The following is a 25,258-nucleotide window of genomic DNA, read 5'->3' on the forward strand; positions in this document are numbered from 1 at the left end:
AATGGCACTGGGTTTTGATTCTACTACATGCACTGGCTTTGTGGGAGCCTAGTCTGTTTGGATGGTCACCTTTCTAGACCTGGATGGAGGGGGGAGGACCTTGGACTTCCCACAGGGCAGGGAACCCTGACTGCTCTTTGGACTGGAGAGGAAGGGGGAGAAGGACTGGGGGAGGGGGAGGGACATGGGAGGAAGGGAGGAGGTGGAAATTTTTAATAAAACAATAATTACTTAGGTAGGAACACATGAGTAGAAATCAACATTGTTTTGTCAGCGTCTTATCAAAGGGCAGTGCCAGGGATGTAATGTGCAATAGCATGAGATGAAAGATGAGGCTGTTACCACTGGTAGTCTAGCTAAGGCTGATGCTCAGTATTCTTTGCTTATCTGGAGTAACAGCCATTGCAATCATAAAAGAAAAAGACAGTAGCTGTACCATCCTTACGCATATTAAGGTAAAATGAACAGCATTTGTATATTATTTTTTACTTTGCCTATCCAATGGAAAAATATCTTCGAATATTAGCAATTCAAACACTACACATATTAATTTTGGTTTCTATGTTAACAATGAAAAATGCTGAGGTGATGTAAAAGAAAAGAGTCGATTGAGCAATATAAAATGTGAAATAAACAGTCTACAAGACAAAAATTTTTAATTCTATATAAGGCAGTTAAAAATACTTAAGTGGAAAATGATACCTTTTTGATAAAAAGAAATCAATATTACTAATGTATCAGTCTTTCCTTTCTTCCTCTATGCATTTAACACTGTCATCCGTAAAAATGACCAAAATCTTGAGACAATTGTGTCTTGACATTTCTATCACAAGTATTATATAAGAAATAAATGTGAGAAAATGTATAGGATACATAAGAGAAAAGAGTAAAGATTGGACTGACCAAATATTAAAACCAAATAATTAATGCTATGGTGTTGGCTCATTTATAAACAAGGAAAGCTCATTTTCAGAGTGCTTCCTAGGCTGTCAGCTGAGTCAAGAGGAAGCTGAATATCTCCTTTCTGGCCACCAACTGTCAGAAACTCATCGAAGTGGAAGATGAACACAAGCTTCATATGTTCTATGAGAAGCACAAGGCCACAGAAGTAGCTGTTGGTATTCTCTAGGTGAAGAGTGGAAGAGTTGTATGGTCCGATCAGTGGTGGGAATGACAAATGAAATTTTCCCATAGAGCAAGGCATCTTGACGCATGGTAGAGTTGCCTGCTGTTGAGTAAGGGGCACTCTTGCTGTAGACCAAGGAGAACTGGGGCTAGAGGAAGCACAAGTCTGTTCAGGATGCACTGGGAATGCCAATCTGAATGTTATCAACTTGGTTATTATTTTAAAAAAAAGTGGCCAGGTATAATGGTGCATGTTTTTAATCCCAGCACTCTAAAGGCAGATGCAGTGAATCTCTGTGAATCTGAGGACAACATGGTCTACAGAGTGAGTTTCAGGGCAGCCAGGCATACAAAGTGAAACTCTATTTTTAAAAAAAGGAGAAGGATATTCCTGAACTGTCAGACTGTCAGATACATACTACTGCCACCGCAGTTGGGGTTAAAAAGAAATTTCAGAATCTGAAAGATTTTCAGTCTCTCTAAAGAAGATGATATCCAACAATATGTTGCCAGAAAGCCCTGAAACAAAGAAGATGAAAAGCCCAGGACCAAAGCTCCCAAGATTCAGCATCTTGTTACTCCACTTGTCCTGCCATATAAATGTTTTCACAGATTACTCTGAAGAAACAGGTCACTGCGAAAAATAACATACAGAATATGATAAACTTTTGGCCAAGAGAGTTAAGGACACCAAACAAAACCACCAAGAGAAGATTGTCATGAGATATAGGCTGTCCTCTCAGGGAGCTTCTACATCTAAGTCCATTCAACACTAAGTCTTTAACTAATCAGAGAGAGAGACAGAGAAAGAGAGAGAGCAGTTAGATAAAATTATATGAGAGAATATATTGCCTGAGAAGGACAGAATGTAGGAAAACTGTTAATAAAGCCTTTCTGACACCTTGCTCACTCTATAAACCAGAATTACATATGCAAATAATGGATAAAACTAAAATATGCTTAAGAATTACAAATTGTCAGTTGGGCGATAGTGGCACACGCCCTTAATCCCAGCACTCAGGAGGCAGAGGCAGGCGGATCTCTGTGAGTTCAAGGCCAGCCTGGTCTACAAGAGCTAGTTCCAGGACAGGCTCCAAAGCTACAGAGAAACCCCGTCTTGAAAAACAAACAAACTAAATGAATGAATAAATAAGAATTACAATTGTCCTGCCCTGCACCTCTAACCTCCTTTTACCCATTGAATTAGTTTCTATATCTAGTAAGACAGTATCACTTAAGTCACCAGTTAGTTATAAGAACCCATTAGAAGAATATAAATGCAGGCAGAGAGAAGGAGTACCAGGTCTTGATATAGAAATACTCTACACATGCGTGGATAAAGCTCCGGCTGCTGTTTGCTGAGCAGAATGTATGTGAGCTGGTGAGAGTAGCTCTAGCTATGAATAAACTCACAAAGTTAACAGGCGGGTGCTGACGACATTGTTTCCTCTCTGTGGGAAGATGAACAATTGCTGTGTTCATCTTCCCAAATAAATTAATAAATAAACCTGAAAATGTTGTTTCTAGAACATGGAGTCATGATCATCACTTTAGAGCAGCATCTCACTAGTATTTAATTTGTTTTGTCCATTTCCAGCATTCACGTTTTGCCACAGTGATCAATACTTTTTCCGTCTCTCACACAGTTCAAATAGAGAACAAAAATGGGTTTTCTTTTGGGAACTGCTTCCTACCCCTCCCCCTCAAAGAAAGTTTTGTATAACAATCTTACACGTGTGGACTCCCCAGGGTGGGTAAGAGAAATTTGCTTTCCCTTCTCTCCCTTATTATTTTACTTTCATTTGGAAAGAAAAAAATAAAACACTCAAGGAAGATGTGATTCACATCAGATGAAGTAGCAGCTTGCTTTTCTTTCTTTCTTTCTTTTAAATTTTCTTTCTTTCTCTCTTTTTTAAACAGAAACATGACGAGATGGTGCAGGGCAAATTAATGATTCCACCCTTACTTGAGAAGATTGTTATTCGCTTAGGGAGGAGAGCAACAGAATCCAATCCAGGATGTTCTATTCCGATGTGGAAAGATGCCACGCCATCTGTGGAGGAAGATCGTTTCTGTGGTCATAACCCAATTAACTGATATTCAGAAAAAGCCAGATGAGTTTGAGAAATGTGTGTTCTTTCTGCTTAGTGTTTTAGTAATGTGTTGTTGTTGTTTAATTTTCCAGTTATTATCTTTGGTTTATTCTATATTCATGTTTTGATTTCTAAGCCTTACCATGCAGAGCTTGCTCCTAGGTTTGAAAAGTGTTCTTCTCAGAATCAGCTATAGCTCTGCTTGTGGACGCTCACTAAACAGCCTATGGATAGCATTCATTTCCTGTCTAAACCTGCCAATCCCCTGATTACCTTCCTTAACTAAGGAAAATTGCCTCGGCACAGAATCACCCCATAGTCAAATGTGGGTGACAGAGGTATCTCTACATCTCATAGCTATGAAGGCACATAGCTATCCAATACTAACCTGCCTCAGCCTTGTTTCCCTTCCCACTTATCATTTCCCGTAGAAACAAAAACACTGGGCTTTCATGTCTTCTTCACTCCTCCTGCCTCCTGATCACTCTCGGACTTTCTCAGCTGGTTCTGTATGGTGCTATCTTTTAGGAAATGCAAGTGATAAACTCATCATTCAAAGCAATTGTTTCCTTGTCATCAGCTTTGCTATTCCTGAGTCACACTTGAGCATATGCATCGATTCCTTGATATCTGATGTATGTTTTACATAAGAATGCCAAAAGGGAGAAGCTACTACTTGAATTCTCTCCATTGCCTTCGTTGACAGCTGCTCTGAAGCTGTAATGTCTTGGTTTGGGTTGTATATTAAAATGAAAACAGCAGGCAATGAACAATTACCTTCACTGAAACACATGGAAATCCATTTTGGAAAATATCACAAACAGTCGTCTCTGTCCCTGAATTTAGGATCTGTGTTTTCATTTCATTTGCTTTCTCTTAGTTAAAAATGGCATATCTCAGGGGAAATATTTAAGCTATAAAGTTCAGGACTATTTATTTTTGTCAAGAACATAGATTCTACCAGTCAGGAGCTCCATTTAATTATTATTAAATTTTAACAAGCTCAATTGATTGCTAGGAAATAATTCTTGCCAATTCATTATACATCCCTGCTATCTGACCTTTTAGATTTTTCTAATCCATAGCAAATCAATGCAACTTAGCTCTGCCATGCAATAATCTTCAAGATATTATGAGACTAAAAATAAAACCAGATAAATAATCTCCCAAATTTTAATTTTTTTATTCAATAAGGTTTAGTGTAAGACTCGCATAGTTAAGGGTGTGTGTCTGTGAGTGTGTTTACATGCATATTTCCTTTATTTCACCTCAAAAAGGAAGAGTCGGGCGGTGGTGGCGCACGCCTTTAATCCCAGCACTCGGGAGGCAGAGGCAGGCGGATCTCTGTGAGTTCGAGACCAGCCTGGTCTACAAGAGCTAGTTCCAGGACAGGCTCCAAAACCACAGAGAAACCCTGTCTCGAAAAACCAAAAAAAAAAACAGGAAGAGTCATGTTTTGTTAATACAAATAATCAAAAGTCAATGGAGCAACCAAACACTTTCTGATTAGATTTAAGTCTTGTTCCACAAGATAAAATGTTGGAGGAGGCTGCTTGTTGGTTCCCAGCTGCCCAGCCCCAAAATAATCACACAGAAACTGTATTAATTATATCACCTCTTGGCTCATTAGCTCTAGATTCTTAATGGCTAATCTTTACATATTAATTTAACTGATTTCCATTAATCTGTGTATCACCACGAGGCTGTGGCTTACCGGGAAAAGTTCTGTACTGTTCCAGTAGGGCTACATGGCTCTGCCTCCTTTCTCCCAGCATTTCAGTTTAGTTTTCCCCACCTACCTAAGTTCTGCCCTGCTATAGGTCAAAAGCAGTTTCTTTATTCATTAATGGTAATCACAGGAGACAGAGGGAAATCCCACATCAATAAAATCCATTACTGGCACTATTATTGGACCAAGAACTTGTGGTTAGAGGGAAACCTACTATTACTCTGCTAAACAGCATGGTACTAAGCCTACTCTTAATGGTTTTTCCTTATACCCATTGACTAATGCATCCTTCAAGCCTGTTAGAGCAGCTTCTATTTGCAGGAGATAGTGGTTAGTAGAGACTGGTTAGGGAGTAGAGGAAAGGGATTGTAGAAGTCTCAGCCCCAAATAGAACATGTGTACTGTGCTGCCTCCTCCCAAGGTCTGGGGATCATTATAGAAGGAGCTGAAGGGGTCTAAGGGTCAGCCTAGTGGACGACTACAGGGAAGTACATCTTCTGGATGCAGCAGGGCTGCTGCATGTCTGGATTCAAGACAGATGTGACTGCATGCACAAGACCTGTGCAATCTGAAGCCAGCCAGAGTCTCAGCATGGATTCTCCAGAGAGGTTGGTAATGAAGTCTTCCCCATAACTGAGGAAGCAGGCGCGAATCTATTCCAGTTTTCTTCTTTTATATTTAAAACAATCTTATTTTTATGCCAATCCCAGTTCCCTTTCCCTCTCTTCCTCCCACTCCCCCCACCTTCTCCTCACCCCACCCCCTATCCACTCTTCAGAGAAGGTAAGGCTTCCCACAAGGAGTTAACAAAGTCTGTCATATCACTTGAAGCAGGACCAAGAACCCCCCCACCCCAAATCTAGGCTGAGCAAAGCATCCTTCTGAACGGAATGGACTCCAAAGAGCCAGTTCATGAACTAGGGATAAATACTGATTCTGCTTGCTAGTGGTCCCACAAACTGCCCAAACTACACAACCATCACCCACATTCAGTCTTATTCAGGTTCCCCAGCTGTCAGTCCAGAGTCAGTGAACTTCTACTTGCTCAGGTCAGCTGTTTTGGTGGCTTACCCAATCATACTCTTTGCCCTTTTGCTCCTATTCTCACTCCTCCCTCTCTACGACTGGACTCCAGGAGCTTGGCACAGCGCTTAGCTGTGGATCTCTGCATTTGCTACTAGTTACTAGATGAAGTTTCTATGATGACAATTAAGGTAATCATCAATCTGATTACAGGGTAAGGGCAGTTAAAGTACACTCTCCACTATTAGAATCTTAGCATGGGTCATCCCTGTGGATTCCTGGGAATTTCCCTAGTGCCTGATTTCTTGCTAACCCCATTATGCCTTTTCCTTTCATCTCTTGCTCTCCCTCACCCAGCTTGACCTTCCCCAGCCTTCATGTTCTCCTCCCCACTCCCTTTCTGCCCTCCTCATTCCCCTTCCACCTTCACCCCTACCCCATACTGCCAATTTACTAAGGAGATCTTGTCTACCTTCCGTGGGGGGTGGTGAACACATGCATGTGTTCTCTTAGGGTTCTCCTTGTTTTCTGTCTTTTCTGGGGTTGTGAACCATTGACTAGTTTTTCTTTGCTTTATGTCTAATATTCACTTATAAGTGATTACACACCTTGTTTGTCTTTCTGAGTCTGGGTTACCTCACTCAGTATGTTTTTTTTTCTAGTTCCATCCATTCACCTGCAAATTTCATGATGTTATTGTTTTTGTTTTTTACCTTTGAGTAATACTACATTGTGTAAATGTACCACATTTTCTTTATCCATTCTTTGGTTGAGGGGCATTTAGGATGTTTCCAATAAGAATAATGCTTCTATGAACATAGTTGAGCAAATGTCCTTGTAATATGAGTGTACATCCTTCGGGTATATGTCCAAGAGTGGTATTGCTGGGTCTTGAGGCAGATTGATTCCCAATTTTCTGAGAAACTGTCATACTGATTTCCGAAGTAGCCATGCAAGTTTGTACTCCCACCAGCAGTGGAGGAATGTTCACCTTATTCTACAACTTCTCCAACATAAGCTATCGTTGATGTTTTTGATCTTAGTGATTCTGACAGGTGTAAGATGGTATCTCAGTGGTGTTTTGATTTGCATTTCCCTGATGGTTAAGGATGTTGAGCAGTTCCTTAAGTGCCTCTCTATCATTTGAGATTCTTCTGTTGAGAATTCCTGCTTAGGTCTGTACCCCATTTTTTAATTGGATTATTTTGATATCTGGTTTCTTGAGTTCTTTGTATATTTTGGAAATCAGTCCAATATCAGATGTGGAATTGGTGAAAAATTTTTACCATTCAGTAGGCTGTCATTTTGTCTTATTGACTGAGTCCTTTGCCTTCCAGAATCTTCTCAGTTTCAGGAGGTCCTATTTATTAATTGTGGATCTCAGTGTCTGTGCTACTGGCCATATATTCAGAAAGTGGTCTCCTGTGCCAATGCATTCAAAGCTACATCCCACTTTCTCTTCTATAAGATTCATTGTGGTTGGATTTATGTTGAAATTTTTTTTTTGATCCATTTGGACTTGAGTTTTGTGCATGCGGATAGAAATGGATCTATTTGCATTCTTCTACATATTGACATCCAGTTATGCCAGTACCATTTGTTGAAGATGCTTTCTTTTTTCCATTGGAGAATTTTCCTTCTTTGTCAAAAATCAGGTATTCATAGGTATTTGAATTAATATCAGGGTCTTTAGTTTGATCCGATTGGTCTACCTTTTTGTTTCTTGTGCCAATACCAAGCTGTTTTCATTACTACAGCTCTATAGTAGAGCTTAAAGTTAGGGATGGTGATGCCTCCAGAGTTCCTTTATTGCACAAGATTGTTTTGACTATCCTGGGTGTTTTGTTTTTCCATATGAAGTTTGGTATTGTTTTTTCAAGGTCTGTAAAAAATTGTGCTGGGATTTTGATGGGGATAGTATTGAATCTGTAAATTGCTTTGGTAAGATTGCCAATTTTACTATGTTAATCCTACCTATTTGTGAGAATGAGAGATCTTTCTATTTTCTGATATTGTCTTTAATTTCTTTCTTTAAAGACTTAAAGTTCTTGTCATATAGGTCTTCTACCTGTTTGGCTAGTGATACCCCAAGATATTTTATGCTGTTTGTGACTTTTGAAAAGGGTAATGCTTCTCTAATTTCTTTCTCAGCCCATTTAATATCTATATATAGGAGGGTTACTGATTTTTTTTTTAGTTAACCTTGTATCCTGCTGCATTACTGAATGTGTTTATCAGCTGTAGGAGTTTCCTGGTATAATTTTTTGGGTCACTTATGTAAACTATCGTATCATCTGCAAACAGCGAAAGTTTGACTTCTTCCTTTTCAATTTGTATCCTCTTGATCTTTTGTTGTTTATATTGCTCTAGCTAGAACTTTGAGTACTCTATTAAAGATCTAGAGAGAGTGGGCAGCCTTCTTTTGTTAATGATTTTAGTGGAATCACTTTGAGCTTCTGTCCATTTGATTTGATGTTGGCTGCTGGCTTGCTGTTTATTGTTTTTATTATGTTTAGGAACTTTCCTTATATTCTTGATCTCTCCAAGACCTTTTTCATGAAAAGGTGTTAGATTTTGTCAAAGGCATTTTCTGCATCTAATGAGATAATCATGTGGGTTTTTTCCCTTTCAGTTTGTTTATATGGTGGATTACACTGACAGACTTTTGTATGTGGAACCATCCCTGCATATATGGGATGAAGTCTACTTGATCATGGTAGATGATTTTTCTGATGTGTTCTTGGATCAGTTTGCCAAGTATTTTATTCTTGCATCAATGTTCATGAGGAGATTAGTCTGTAACTCTCTCTCTCTCTCTCTCTCTCTCTCTCTCTCTCTCTCTCTCTCTCTCTCTCTCTCTCGCTGGTTTTTTTGAGCAGGGTTTCTCTGTAGCTTTGGAGAGCCTGTCCTGGAACTAGCTCTTGTAGACCAGGTTGGCCTGGAACTCACAGAGATCCGCCTGCCTCTGCCTCCCGAGTGCTGGGATTAAAGGTGTATGCCACCGCCCTGCTGTAATTCTCTTAGTTGCAATTGTGTGGTTTGGTTACCAGGGTAGCTGTCACCTCGTGAAAAGAGTTTGACAATGTCCCTTCTCTTCCTATTGTGTGAAATAATTTGATAAGTATTGGTATTAGTTATTCTTTGAAATTCTGTTACAATTCTAAGCTGAACCATCGGGCCCTGGGCTTTTTTGTTTGGAAGACTTTTGGTGACTCCTTCTATTTCCTTATGGGTTTTAAGTCTTTTTAAATTATCTCTCTGTTCTTAATTTAATTTTGGTATATAGTACCTTCCAGAAAATTGTCCATTTACTTAACTTTCTTATTTTGTGGAGTACAGTTTTTTTTTAAGTATGATCTGATAGTTCTCTGGATTTCCTCAGTGTCTGTTATATCCTCTTTTCATTTCTGTTTTTATTAATTTGCATATTCTTTTTGCCTTTTGGTTAGTTTGGATAAAGGTTTGTCTATCATATTGATTTTCTCAAAGAACCAACTCTTTATCTCAATGATTCTTTGTATTGCTTTCTTTGTTTCTATTTTATTAATTTCAGTCTACAATTTGATTATTTCCTAGTGTCTACTCCTCTTGGATAAGTTTGTTTCTTTTTGTTCTAGAGCTTTTAGGTGTGCTGTTAAGTGTAAGATTTCTCTACTTTCTTTATGTAGGCACTTAGCGCTATGAACTTTCCTCTTAGCACTGATTTCAAAGTGCCCGTAAGTTTGGGTATTTTGTGTATTCATTTTAAATGTGTTCTAAGAAGTCTTTAACTTCTTTCTTTATTTCATCCTTGACCCAGGAGTGATTTAGGTGAGCATTGTTCAATTTCTTTTAGTTTTGGGGGTTTCTATTAATTAGTGTTGTTGAATGCTATCTTTAAGCCATGGTGATCAAATAAGATACAATGGGGTATTCCAATTATATCTATTGAGGTTTGCTTTGTTACTGAGTAAGTGGTCAATTTTTGAGAGAGTTCCATGAGGTGCTGAAAAGACGGTGTGTTTGGGTGGAATGTTCTATAGCTGTCTATTAAACCCATTTGAGTCAATTTCTGTTAGTTCCTTTATTTCTCTCTTAAGTTTCTGTCTGGTGGTCCTGTCCAGTGCTGAGAGTGAGGTTTTGAAGTCTCTCACTATGGGATTTGATGTGTGATTTAAGCTTTAGTAATGTTTCTTTTACAAATGTGGGTGCCCTTTGTATTTGAGTCATAGATGTTCAGAATTGAGACTTCATCTTGATGTATTTTTGCTGTAATGAGTATGAACTGTCCTTTTTCATCTCTTTTGATTAATTTTAGTTTTAAGACTCTTTTATTAGGTAGTAGAATAGATATACCAACTTGTTTTGTAGGTCCATTTGATTGGAAAAATCTTTCACCATCCTTTACTATGAAGTAATGTCTGTCTCTGAAGTTGAGATGTGTTTCTTGTATGAGCAGAAGGATGGACTGTGTTTTCATATCCATTCTGTTTGCCTGTGTCTTTTTATAGGTGATTTGAGCTCATTGATATTAAGAGATATAAATTTATATCTGAAGAACAACTATCCAGGACCTGTTGGCTTTCAGAGTTTCCCTTGAGAAGTCAGATGTAATTCTGAGAGGTATGCCTTCATATGTTACTTGACCTTTTCCCTACACAGTTCTTAATATTCTTTCTTTTTTCTGTATGTTTACTGTTTTGATTATTATATGGCGAGGGGACCTTTTTTTGGTCCATTCTATTTGATGTTCTCTAATCTTGTCTTTTCATAGTCATATCCTTCTTTAGGTTGAGAAAATTTTCTTCTATGGCTTTGTTGAATATATTTTCTGTGTCTTTGAGCTGGACTTCTTTTATCCCTATTATTCTTAGGTTTGGTCTTTTCATGATGTCCCAGATTTCCTGGATATTTTGTGTTAAGCGTTTATTGGATTTAACATTTTCTTTAACCAATAAATCTATTTTCTCTATCTTATTCTCAACACCTGAGACTCTCTCTTCCATCTCTGGTATTCTGTTGGTTATGCTTGCTTCTGTAGTTCCTGATTATTTACCCAGATTCTCCATTTCCAGATTTTGAACCATACCTATAGTTGTCCAGCAGCCTTCGTGTCTCCATTGCTCATCCACCTACTGCTTACTCTGTTGTTGTATTCCGTGGTGTTTGCAGTTCTGAAGATATCCTTAAGTTAATATTTCATTACAAGGCTATTCGTATGGACTGGTACCTATGGAGCCATCTATAGCTCCTATAAGTTATAGATTTTAGTCACTTTCTTTTGCCCTTAATAAATTGGTGTTTCTCCCCAGCAGTTCTCTCTCCTGAAGACTTTGAAATACTTTTCAGGAGGATAAGTAATGTCTCTTGTCTACCAGTCTCTACTCATCTTTTGTACTTGCTTGTATTTCAATGTTCCCCAAAGACTGAAGTACGTCTACCCACAAGAATGCCAATAACTTCATGAGAGCTGTACATGACTACTGTTCTCTGGTTTGAAAGTATTATTTAACAAGACTGAAAATTTTTCTTCTAGCATCAAATAATCGTAGCAAATAAAATTTTAAAATGGTTACTGCTTAGATACCTATCCCACCTTCCTGGATGTTTCCTTAAAAATTCCACACCAAATGTTGCCCTGACATCCAATCCAGTGTTTGGAGTCTGCGTTTGTACACACACTATTCCTGAAAACTGGCTTTGCTGTCAGAGAGAACAGGATGATTCAATGGCACATGGCCAAAGGTTCAAATCTGAGAAAGAAAAAGAAGAAGAATAGTGTGTGTACAAATGCTGTTTGGGGGCAGTTTTATATATACAGTCAAAGATCTTGAATCCATTGTTGTTAAAACAAAACTGCCTAAATAATCAAATGATGATTATATTATAAACTATATGGGTAAACTTTCCTGTATCTCTTTTGGTTTGGGTATGAGGCATTCCCCATAAGAAGTTGTGTATTCAAGGTTTGGTTCCCATGGATGCAGTAATCAGAGGTGGGCTTTGTTCTGAATTCCTAAGCAGATTAAACTATTGATGAACTTATAACCTGATGATATTATTGAGAAGTGATGGAGGGGTTAGAAGATAGGAGCAGACTGGGAGGAGGACATGACCGAGACAGGCTAGGTATGTCTTGCCCACTGCTCTTTCCCTCCCTTTTCCTTGCTATGCCTTTTGGCTGCCATGGGGTTTATACTCCCCCTGACCCCTGGTACCTTTCCCCTGAGATGGCTTTGCCTCACCACAGCCCAGAAACCAACAAATAGACACTTCAGAAGCCATAAGCCAAAATAGTTGTTTCTTCCTTATTTTTCTCAGGTATTTATCATAGCAATAAGAACATAGTTAATGCTGTCCCCTATCTAAAATGATTCTGATACATTTTCAAATGGAAGAAATAGATAAATATGAAATATAATTTGGGGGTAGTGATGTGGTTCAGTGACTAAAGACACTCACTGGAAACCTGCTGCCCTGAGTTCAATCCACTGGACAGCACACAGGGTGGAAAGCTAATTCCCCAAAGAAGAACCAGTCTTCAAAACTTGTCTTCTGATCTCCACACATGGTCTGTCTTACATGCATATATACACATGATGTATTAAAGAAACAAATGTAATAAAAAATACACTTTTGGTGTAAATTTTTGATTCAGTTAATCCTGAAGTCTGGCCAGCAGAATTACTTTCCCAAGGAGGGTGTTAAGCAGTTTGTTAAGCCTGCTGTTTAAAAGCAAATAAGAGAACAAAAGCAAAAGCAATACAAAACCAAGTCCATTAGATTCTCACCTAACATTTTCCCAGATACTAACTTGCTTACCTTCAGTGAAGATATCTTAAGTCTTTCTTACAATAAAAGGTAAACAATAGTATATTGTTCTAAGCAATTTAAAATTTTCATCAAAAATTCATATGCAATTTTAAAATATTGTTTCATGTGTTACCCATTTTAAAATTATTTAGAAAACTAGATTCACTCATGCTGGGAAGAAATAACCAAAGGACTTTGTGATTCTTATTTGGATAATACTTTCCATTGTAGGAAACAATTAACGGTACTTAATTTTACTGCTTTTGTCAAAAGTATTTTTGTATAAGTGCAATTAAAGAACTACTGAGCATTTATAATAAAAGTAAAATAATTAAATCACAGAACTATTTAGCATGTGTAACATGATAAAAATTTTACAGCATTTAGAGTCCTCTAGAAAAATACTCATTAATTAAGAATTTCAAAGAGTTTTCAAATATTTTTATTTATTTATTTATTTATTTATTTATTTATTTATTTTGTGTGTGTGTGCACGCATGCGCGCATGTATGTATGTGCGCGTGTGTGTGCAAATGTCTGTATGTGTGCGTGTGTGTGCATGTGTGCATATGTGTGTTTGTGTGTGTGTACCTGTGAGTACATTGCCCACAGATAGCAGAAGAGGGAGCCAGATCCCTGGAGTTACAGGTTGTGAATCACCCAATTGATGTATAATTCCCTGTGAATATGTTTTATTACCATTTGTTAATAAAGAAGTTATCTTGGCCTATGGCCGTACAGAGTAGCAAAGGTGGAAAATCAAAGCAGAGATAAAGAAGGAAAGAAGGTGGAGTCAGGTCCATGCCGTATAGCTGCCAAAGGAGAAAGATGCCGATGGTAAGCCACAGCCTCGTGGCAAGAGAGTAGATTAACAGAAATTGATTAAGTTAAGATTCAAGAGTTAGTTAATAAGAAACCTGAGCTAATAGGCCAAAGCCTCAGAATGGTTATTTTATAAGCGGCTGCAGGAGCTAGTGAGTGGGACCTGGTGGGTGGAGAAAAAGTGGTCCAGGGGGAATGGACCTGAAGCTTGTAGCTTCACTCAGGGGACCAATGGAATGGAGACTGCTTGTAGCTACACTCAGAGGGACCAGCGGAATGGACATTGCTTGTGCTACAGTCAGAGGGACCAGCGGAATGGACATTGCTTGTGCTACAGTCAGAGGGACCAGCGGAATGGAGACTGCTTGTGCTACAGTCAGAGGGACCAGCGGAATGGAGACTGCTTGTAGCTACACTCAGAGGGACCAGCGGAATGGAGACTGCTTGTAGCTACACTCAGAGGGACCAGCGGAATGGACATTGCTTGTGCTACACTCAGAGGGACCAGCGGAATGGACATTGCTTGTGCTACACTCAGAGGGACCAGCGGAATGGACATTGTTTGTGCTACAGTCAGAGGGACCAGCGGAATGGACATTGCTTGTGCTACACTCAGAGGGACCAGCGGAATGGACATTGCTTGTGCTACACTCAGAGGGACCAGCGGAATGGACATTGCTTGTGCTACACTCAGAGGGACCAGCGGAATGGACATTGCTTGTGCTACACTCAGAGGGACCAGTGAAATGGAGACTGCTTGTGCTCCACTCAGTGTGGGAAACAAAGTCAAGTCCTCTGGAAGAATGGAAATTGCTTTTAACTGCCTAACTCTAGACCCTGAGAGAATCTTTTAAAAATTGCTTGTATGGGTTTTCTTACACGTGTATCAGCAATTATTTCAACTACTGAACTGCAGAAAGGTTTGACAGGTAACTTTGTCATTTTATTTTATTTTTATTTATTTATTTACTACCTGTGGCTACATAAGAACAATTTGAGACTGTTCAAATATCAGATAGCCTCACTGGTGGCATACGCTTAGATAACACAGCTGCTAGCTAAACCATCAGTCTCAGATCATCACAAACCCACTTGACGGTAGCAGGCAGCTGATTAATGATGCAGGGGAACTCAGATGGAGCCTCTGGAAATGGTGCTTCTTAAAATGGTCACTTAGGAAAGAAGAACATCATGTGAAAATTAACACATTTCCAGCAAGCACCTGCAGGGACTCTTACTGGTTTGTAACTGGTATTTCTGTCTTCCATATGAGAGGGACGACACAGGACAGTGAGCCTGACCATAGGTGCGGGCTCCCTGCCTGCCTCAGTTTCCACTCCTCACTCTGGTCCAGCCACCTGCCGAGAGTTCCTTTCTGCTTTGGTGTTTCTTCTCCCAGACACCCTCCTAGCTCCTTTCTTCCTTTCGAGTTCTTAGGGTCTCAGTTCACAGACCAGCCTTTCACTTCACCCCCTGTCCAGGAGCATCTGCCATTAGCGTTTCTATCGTTCCCTGACCTGCTTCCCAGCATGCCTCCTGCGGCACACTCTCCTCACCATCCTGTTCATGAGCATCTCCCAGTCATTGCCCTTTTTTAATTACTCTATTCATTAGCATCCCTCCACACTCCCAAGTGCTCTTTAGCCTGTACCCTGATTCCTTCTTTTTTTGGATTAACCATTAACATATGTCAAATTAATTTATCTATTCATTGCTGTTTTCTCTCATTAGAATTCAGGCTTCAATGGAGCAAATATTTATCCTGTTTCCTGTTAAAACCCGGTTTTCTGACGCAATCCTTGGCTCTCATAAGACAATTATTCCATAATTTTTACACAAACATGCATAAATGATTAAATGGACACATAAGTGAATGAATAATGATTTACAGGTTAATTTTTCGAAATCAGGTGTAGATTCCTCTTACTCTTGATAAAAAAATTTTTGAGCAAAAAATCTTTATTTTTCTATTTTTGAAGCATGGCTAATAATTCTTTAAAGTCTTACATATAGGAAGCAAAAGTCCAATCAATTGCCACAAAAACAGCAAAATACACATTGACTCCTTATCTGCTCCAAACCCATGTTAAAGTGAAACATAGAAGGAGGGAAATAGGCGAAGGTACAATGATGACAACCATGAGCTAATTCTAATTCTATTGACACACACTAATTCAATTGACAGCGGCATTGCTTAGGTTTCTCATAGAGATACTTTTATCTGGAGATGGTGTCAAGGTGTCCTAGTGACCTCATGGTGCACATGAGTAAACTAATGTTCCTAAGAACGTATTCTCTAACTTTGAATCAATAGATGACGTCACCACACCCATGCCTCACTTTCTTCTCTCTGTCTTGTTGTAAATTGATCCCTTCCTCTAGATCAGTTTTTGAGTCTTTCTCTCTTTTCTCTAATTTAAAAAGTGCTTGTATGAATTTAGTACTGAGTTATATTTTAGAGATTTGTATTTATAGTGTGTGTGTGTGTGTGTGTGTGTGTGTGTGTGTGTGTGTGTACATCAGTGCAGAAGCCCCAAGAAGGCATCAGACCTCCTAGAGCTGGAGTCACAGGTAGTTTTGAGCCTCTGATGTAGATGCTGAGAACCAAATTCTCCACTGAGTCAGCTCTCCAGATCTTTGTCTTATAGTTTAAATTTTCATTACTTTTCAAATGTAATAATTCTAAAACATAAGGATAAATTAACTGATATTTCTTTAATAATTTCCTTATGATTTTGATAACGAGGCCTATCCTCCTAGCTGTATTTTCTGCCCATACTTGATATTAATAATAACTTTATGAACTAAATTTCACTATCTTATTTATCCTATTTTTATTGTGTATTAGCTAATGGCAACAGATATTTTTTTGAGTTTACTATATTAAAATAAACAATATGAAAAGCACAATGTAAATAAACTAAAACAAACTATAAACCTTTGCAACCACATTTTAAAAGGAAGTACACTATCAAAACAATTCCTTTTTGCATGAATTCTAACTTATTACTCTTATTTTTGTGTCATTATTAAAACATAGTGTTCCAAAATGTTAATTAGATAAACATTTGTTCTGCTAATGTCTTAATTACTATCATGATAAAAATAATTGCAAAAAGAGAAGAGCAGGGCAATTAAGATAATTAACATATTATGACATTCGACAATGAAAAAGTGAACACAGTTGGGTGGGGGGGTCACGCAAAGATGGGGACAGATCACCAAAGTCTAATAAAAGAATAAAATAAAAAAATACACACAAAGCTTATCAACCAGCTGAGACCACAGCCAGAGGTTTTTTGTTTTGTTTGTTTGGTTTTTGTTTTTGTCAGGCTGTGGCAGTTCCCAGTTTCTGAACCCATCTTTTATAGTATTGTTCAGACCACCAAGCATTAGGTCTGAACAAAGGGATTTTTATAATCTCGAGGTAAAGCTCTGATACAGATTGCCTTACTTTACAATCTCCATTAACAGAGTTTTTCAGTTAAACTAGTGCTTGTACTTAATCTATTGTCTTTTTTGGTACTTTTGAAAGACCTGGATAAATGCAGGTATCCCCCCCCAAAAAAGCCCTGGATAAATCCAGGTTCCCCCCTCCCTAGCAGGAAGAAAATGCCCAAAAATCTAAGCAGGAAGAGAAGAATCAGCAATCTAGGATTAGCCCTTTCAGTGACTGTGTTTCAGGAACTAGCTGAAGATAAAGTTAGATTGTAATCTTGAGAATAATCTTGAGAAACAGGGAGTTTCCCCCTTGTGATTATCATTGGTATTTTTTGGAATACTGTGTTTCAGGAACTAGCTGATTATTACCTTCCTGTAAAAACTCCTTCTCTAGGTCACTTGGGGTCGAACTCTTCCCCTGCGTGGGTTGTGAGTCTTGGCCCCAGCGCACTGGTTCCCTCTCTTCTCATTGATTGTGTGATTGCAGCAAGGACGGTCTCTCGTGAGTTACTGGGGAGGGGGGGGGTCGTGTTATCCCGAGACTTGAGTGAAAGTCTGCATCTTCTTTATTTTTTATGAGAGGGGCAAAAGTGAAGTGAAAAAGCACGGAGAAGAAGGGAAAGAAGTAGAAGTAGCAAGCAGGAGGAGGAGGAGGAGAAGGAGAAGGAATGATCTCCATGAGGTTTCTAGCTTTTACAGTCGTAGTTGGAAAATTCCATAGGTGAAGACAATGATAATATGCATATCAAAATCACAAAAAGAGCAGGTACAACCTGACAAAGCAGTACTCTGGAACAGGTGACACCACCCAGGAAAGAACCAGTATTCCAGGAGAAATACCTGACGTTCTAAACCAATAGATAAAGTTGCTAAGCATCCCTGAATCCTGGATTCACCCCTTCTTCTCATCTAATCTCTGTGGTGAGAACCAGCAAAGGTAGGGCACGCTGCCTTCCTGCTCACTGCCTGTCTTCTCTCTGCATGTCCAACGTATAGGAATAACCGGAGAGCCCCAAGCTCAAATAGTAGTAAAGGTGGGGGTGAGGGGTTTCTGAGGTTCATGACCCCTGATTGGCTGACATTTGTCTAGGGGTGTCTTGGTGAATGTGTGCTGGTAGGTGATCCTATTTAGGGCAGTTGGAATGTTAGGCATTTCCTTTGGATGGTCTGTTCTTGGGTGGTGCTAGGTAATCTCAGTTTGTGGTTCTTCCTGCAACTAGGTATTGCCTCAGGGTAAACTACTGAGACTCAGGCCTCATTAAATTTATTGATGGCTGAGTTCTACTCTGGTAGGTGATAATGGTTGGAAGTAAAGAACTTTCTTTGGGTGACTTGCTTATACTTAGCTTATCATGGCTGGCCCCCACAGGTACCAAGCGCCTCAAAACTGACCACATCTAATATCCAAGACAACACAAGGACTCGATTTATCTGTTTTTAATTTAGAACTAGATTGTTCACTTACAAGGAAAAGAAAATCAGTAAGTGGCAAGACTATAACAAAACACACAGGGGCTGGAGGGAAGCGGCTTAAGAGTACCTGCTGCTCTTCCAGGGATCAGATTTGCTTCCCAGCATCCATGTCAGGCCACTCACAGCCTCCCTCACCTGCAGCTCCAGGACACCTGACAGGCTCTCCTGCCCTCCAGCAGCATCCACAAACATCCCCAGAGGCAGGCAAGCAGACAGACAGACAGACTGACTGACTGACTGACTGACTGACTGACTGACAGACAGACAGACAAGATTTTAAAGAAAGCTAGGAAGCAGAAGAATTTCAGATCTGGGGAGTCTAGAAGATCAAAGGGGAACATGAAGGAAGAGGGGGCATATGTAAATCACTGAGGTTCACTTCAGAACGGATGAGCAGACATTAGTTAACTTGTGAAGCAAGAGGAAAACAAACAGGGCTTTGAAGACACAAATTTAACTTGAAAGCAAGACAGAATTGGTAAGCCCGCTCTGCACTCTGTTGATTAATCCCTCCCAAAACTTGTTCATCAAAGTAGCTTATCTCAGTTTGCTCAGTCACCTGATGTAGAACGCATGGCGGGTCACTCAGTCTAGGGTTGTAACCCGCCTGGCAGGTCAGTAATTCCAGGGTCCAGGAGAGGCGCTATCTGAAAGACATGGGCGGGAGAGAGGAAGAAGGCCATGCTAGGTTTGTCAGAGCCTCCGTTTATTAGAGTCATGGTTACAGCTTATATAGGATGAGGAATTTGGGGGGGGGCAGGGCATGACCAGAGCAGGAAGGGATCTTGTAGCGTGGTCCAAGCCGGTCACAAGGTTGTCAGCCAGGAGGTTACCATCGGTCAGGTCATGATTCCTCGGTCAGGAAGTCAAAAGTTGACACACCTAGTTCTCTAGATAGTTTGGAATGTGGGGTGGGTTCCCCTAACAGATAGCTCTCTATTAACAGATAATTGGGTGTGGGGTAGGCTCTGCCAATAAAACAGTTCTAAATACTGTTGGTGTGTGAGGCTCTCTGCAAACTCTTCAGGGCGATGGTTCCTGTAATGATTGGGGGGGGGGGGGGAATTGGCTCCTGACAACCTGAACCGGTTTTGGGCGGTTTAGGAAACTCATTGAGGACGATGACTTACGTTGTTAGATTAAACAAAAAAAAAATGTCCTGAGTTCTCAGGGGTGCACCCACACACTGAGACAATGGGGATGTTCTATCGGGAACTCACCAAGGCCAGCTGGCCTGGGTCTGAAAAAGCATGGGATAAATCCGGACTAGCTGAACATAGAGGACAATGAGGAATACTGAGAACTCAAGAACAATCGCAGTGGGTTTTTGATCCTACTGCACGTACTGGCTTTGGGGGAGCCTAGGCAGTTTGGATGCTCACCTTAGGAGACCTGGATAGAGGTGGGCGGTCCTTGGGCTTCCCACAGGTCAGGGAACCCTGATTGCTCTTTGAGCAGATGAGGGAGGGGGACTTGATCGGGGGAGGGGGAGGGAAATGGGAGGCGGTTGCGGGGAGGAGGCAGAAATCCTTAATAAATAAATAAATTTAAAAAAAAGAAAAAAGAAAAAAAATGTAAGTAATGTGATTCTCAGATTTCTTTGTGGGTAAGATTGTTGGAATATAAGGAAAGAATAACAAATACCAAACTATTAGTCATTGCCAAAGGAACTAAAACAAAAATTTTAAACTGAGTTGTCGTTGATATATACCTCTCTCTGCCACTAAAATATTTAGGACAAACAATAAACTTACCAATAACAAAAAGGTGCTATTTTTAAAAAAATGTATTTATAAACTATTCAATTTCAGAAGAACTGCAGGTTAAATAGGAAGAAAATGACGTCTTGTTTTAGTACTTTATCCCAACTACTTAGTTCTGCCCTTAAAAGGCAACTAAAGAAGCCTCCTGGCCTGTCATTTATTGCATCTATACACTGTGCATGTGCAATGAAATAGACTGTCCCTTGAAGATATTTGTATCAATCCCTTGAGAGATGTGGGTACTTCACTGAAGCAAGAAGAGGTCCTGTGAAGAAAAATGCATTCTGCATGCCTACTAATGTCTAGCTTTTACTCTTTTTTAAAAATGCAGGTGGTTAAAATTATTTTTCATATTCTTATTGTCCTATCTGTGGCAGGTTTATGCTGTAGTCTTCAGGATATTGGTAGGATATAAGCTACAAAATATGGAAAATTTAAAAGACTTTAGCATTTACTTGCTAATTGAATGATCCTGAGCAAATGGGAGTTGGGTAGAAGGACACTGCAGAGCTCACACACAGAGAGGTTATTGGGAAAGAGAGGCAATGTATACATGGAACACTTGTCTCAGACAGGTGAGACTCTTCTGAACCATCTAACGGGAGACAGAAGAAAATGGGTACTGATGGTGATGATGAAACTCAGCCCTAGCAAATGACATAATAAATGAGGCACTATAGAAAACATTTTAAGAAATAAGTAGAAGAATCGGTATATGAGGTATAAAGTGTCATAGAAGAATGTTTTGCTATAACAATGGAATGTTATAGAAAATGATATGCTAAAAACATAAAATAAGAGAATGATAGGAGATGGCTGGTGTAGGTTTGGATAGGGACAGGTTCTGAGGAGACCAAGCATTGAAGAGGGAAAAAGGAGGCTGGGCAAAATTGGGGGCTCATTGGAGCTTAGGCCAAAGTTAAACTCAATGCTGGATGCTATTATCTTTCTCTGTGTGTGCATTTTTATACATATGGTAGGATGGATAGGATGGATGGATTTTTTAATGACAAAGTAGAGGGAACTGAGCTTCAAGAAGCAGATTTTATTTTTAAATATAGAAAGAATGGGGAAAATGTACTGAACGGGAAGACATTGATCTTGCAACTTCATTCTAAGTTACACAGACAAGGAAGGAAAAAATGCAGCTTCTGCTTTAAAAGGATGCATTTCAAACACTGCAAGTCTAGTTAAGGCCAGAAGGCAGAGTATGTATCTTTTTTTTTTTTTTGTGGTTTTTCGAGACAGGGTTTCTCTATCTTAAGAGGAGTAATTTAGTAAGCGTTAAGAGTTTTCTGAGAATGAAGTAGGAATTTTGGAGGGCCTGTTTAGAGAGAGAAGCGAAAGAGATTTTGTCACAAGAATAAGTCAAAAACTTGAGACTGTCACTGCCACCCACATCATGTTTTGCAGAAGAAGAATGTCTGTCTTAATTGCATGCAAGTAAAATGGTTTTGTTTTCTGCAATAGAGATCAGCAAACTACAAACAAACTCTCCTAAAACTAAGTAGATTATTGGAGTGGGGTTCACAAATGTTTTAATACATTCCCTGTATTGCATCTTTACCAGCAAATGAGTTTATTCTTCGCCTGTAACGAATCCTTTGCTATTGCTCTGGAAGGGCATCTAAAAAAAAATCATGCCTGTCCTGAACAGAAGTCCAGGTGACCATAATCATGTTCTATGCTCCAGATGTTTTGATCAGAGTACAGTAAAGCTGCTTTCAGCCAAAGACAGATGTGAAGGGAGTCAAGGATAACCCCGTAGTACTGAGAACATTTATGAGAATTTTGCATAATTGTTTGTAACTTGATTCTGCATTTCTCAGCATGAACTTTGTCATTAACAACACTACGCTGCCCACTACTATGCCATTGACTACTTAAGAGACCTCATGGTCAGGCTTGGAAAGGGAAGTAACTGGCCTAAGCAATATGCAGAAAATGATGCAGTTTGGATCAGAAGGTTGTCTGATGTCACCTCTTGACATACATGGGTCCCTGATATGGATCTTGATTTTACAATTATGACAAAACTCAAAAGGTATAAATGGATTATTGGGCTTAGGTAGAAAACCAATAGGAATCGGTGATATTGGCCTATTACAAGTTATTGACTATGGAAGGTATATGCAAGGATATATTAAACAAACCATGAAAATGACTGCTCTTTGGCTAAAGGGGAGGTTTGTTTTATTGTGTATAAGAGAGAGAAAATATTCAGAGGCATCAGGAATCGTCTAGAGAAGAGAGAAAAAGAGTCAGAATGGACATGGCCCAGGCTGGGGAAGTAGAAAAATCATGTGTGTTTTATGCAGGATGAGCAGCTCTGGGAAGCACACCTTGGAGTTTAGTGTGGAGGAGGAGATGAGAAGTGCCAGGATTTCAGGGACCTTGAGATGTATAATGGAATCTGGGGGAAACTGGAGGTCAGCATGGGCTTTGATGTGGAACCAGGGGTATATGTCAATAGAGAGCCACATGCACCTTCTTCCAGAAGCAAGGGAAATGCTTCCATTCCAAGGCCAATATCACTGATTCCTAGTAGTTTTCACCTAAGTCCAATAATCCATTTGTACCTTTTGAGTTTTATCATAATTATACAATCAAGATCCATATCAGGGACACATGTATGTCAAGAGGTGGCATCAGACTGACTACTGTCAGGTCCAATCTGTGTCATTTCCTGAATATCGATTTTAGGCAGGTTATTTCCTTTTGCTTCTGGAAGAAGAAACTCATTTTGCAAGTTTCTGAGGAATGCTGGCTTTTTTCTAACACCAGAAATTCTTCTATCATGCAGCCTAAAGTGGGCCTAGACTCAATTTTGGACCAAGCCAGTGGGCCTGGCCTTTTGGGAGGAAATTGGGTACCTTTGGAGCTGGTGGAGAGAGCCGATGGTAGCAATCAAACAGCATCCACATTACTGACTGCCTTGTCATTTAATGATATAATGTTTGCTGCATTATTTTTGAAACCGATTTGTGTCTTAGGTTTATTCATTTCAAGTAGCTAATGAATAAATTGGTCTGGATTTTAACCTTACTGTGAAAACTACCAGAGGAATTCCTGATATCAAAGCAGCTGAATGACAGCAGTTCCTACTGTGAATATACCGCCTTGAAGAATGGGAGAAAGGTGCATGGGACTTCACATACCGCAGCCAAGTACACTAAAATCCTTTTCTCTCAGGGTCTGAAACACTAACATTTTTCATTTCAAATCTGGCACAATTTGAAATTTCCAAAGAAGAAGGGCTCAACAGCCCGACAAGCTCATTTCTTAGGGAGGAGGAAGCCACTGAAGAGTTTCCATGGTAGAACAGTGTCATCTAGTGAGAACTCTGGGTGAGACCGTCTCTAAGCCAAATAAAAATGCACGAAGGCTTTCACTAGCAGAATTCAAATTCCTAAGCTTTCAACATTAGTGCTCGGCAATGACAGGAGAGTAGATGTTGGGGGCTAATTCAGCAGAATAAGAGGACACAGAGCTCCTGAGGAGTTCAGACCCATCTTACAATCAATCGCACAGCTGAAGACTGATTCCGTATACTTGAGGGTTGCAGGAATCTGTATTTTTGTTATTACTGCTTTGCCACTAATTTTCTCTTTAAGATGCAAATGCTAACTTCAGGGGAAGAGAAATGATGAATCTGTTTTCAATTTCCTGTCACTTGTTCCTCTAATTTGCACTATTGGGATGGACAAAGTTCATTTTGTTATGGGCAGATATGTGGTCCATTTTGGAAGGGGCAGCAAACTCACAGATGGATTTTCCTAAAGCAATCATAACTTGGGCTTACCTTTCTAAGTATATCTTCTACAAGGAGGCCACCTCCATCCTAGAAAGCACTTATGACTTTAATTTTACAGTATTTTCTGAAATTCCTTTTCCCTGCCTCAAGAATGTTAATGCATTTTTCCCAAAATACCTTAAATTAAAATGATGAGTTAGAGAACTTCTTATAATTTTTAAATTGTTTATAATGTAATGATCGCACAGCATCCAAGACATGCTAATAATGGATTGTGCAGGCACTCAGCGAGGATGCTCCCTAAAGGAACAGACAGCCTTCCTCTTGTGTGGGTATCATTTTCCTCCCATGAGCTAACCATCACATGACCTCCACTTTGTGTCCACTTCAAAAACCTACCCTGCACATGCACTCCTTTGAGATAACTAACCTTTTTCATTGGTGTAAAAGAGGCTTAGTTCACAGTGTTAGTAATATTCATAGTGTAGGCTAGAATCCCAAACACTCCTGAAACAGGGCATGTTGTAACTAAATAAATGAGTCAAAGCTTTAAAATAAAACTTTTATTCTAAAAATTAGCATCAAGCTTACAGTACTCAATCAATTAGTGAAGAATTCAGTTGCACTCATTAGTGAAGCCACTTAGTAGCCTGCTGTTTAGACTTAACACTTGCCAGTTTTTAAGTGGGTTTGAAAGTTTATATTAAAGATGTATTTATGTTTACTGAACTTCTGATTTAGCTAAAACTGAATGTAGTAAATCTAAGTTCTTTGTTGAAATGCTGAACGTAGTTATAATTTCTAATGAAACTTGAACACTTCATTCTCCAATCTATAATTAATTAACAGAGTTAGTTATTGGTATTTGTATAGTTTGTATTTCGATGTAATAAAATTCTTTCCTAGCATTGACATTTTTCATTCGCCATAACAAGTTAGTTTTGTGTGGACATGGTGTATGTGCGTGTACTGGTATGTACATGATCACATGAAGAACCAGAGATTGATGTCTGCCATGGTCCTCAGTTGCTCTCTACCCTATTGTTTGAGGCAGAGTCTCTCACTGAACTAATTTAGTTCACCTGACTGGCCCAGGATCATGGGGATTTTCCCCTCCCCCTCTCTCCAGCACTGGGATTACAGGGGCACACAACCATGTTCAATTTCTGAAGTGAATGCTGGGGCTCCAAACTCAGGTTTCTGTGTTCACACAGCCAACACTGTGCCAACTCCCCAACCCCAC

This window comes from Microtus pennsylvanicus, chromosome 9, assembly GCF_037038515.1.
Source record: "Microtus pennsylvanicus isolate mMicPen1 chromosome 9, mMicPen1.hap1, whole genome shotgun sequence".
Lineage (NCBI taxonomy): Eukaryota > Metazoa > Chordata > Mammalia > Rodentia > Cricetidae > Microtus > Microtus pennsylvanicus.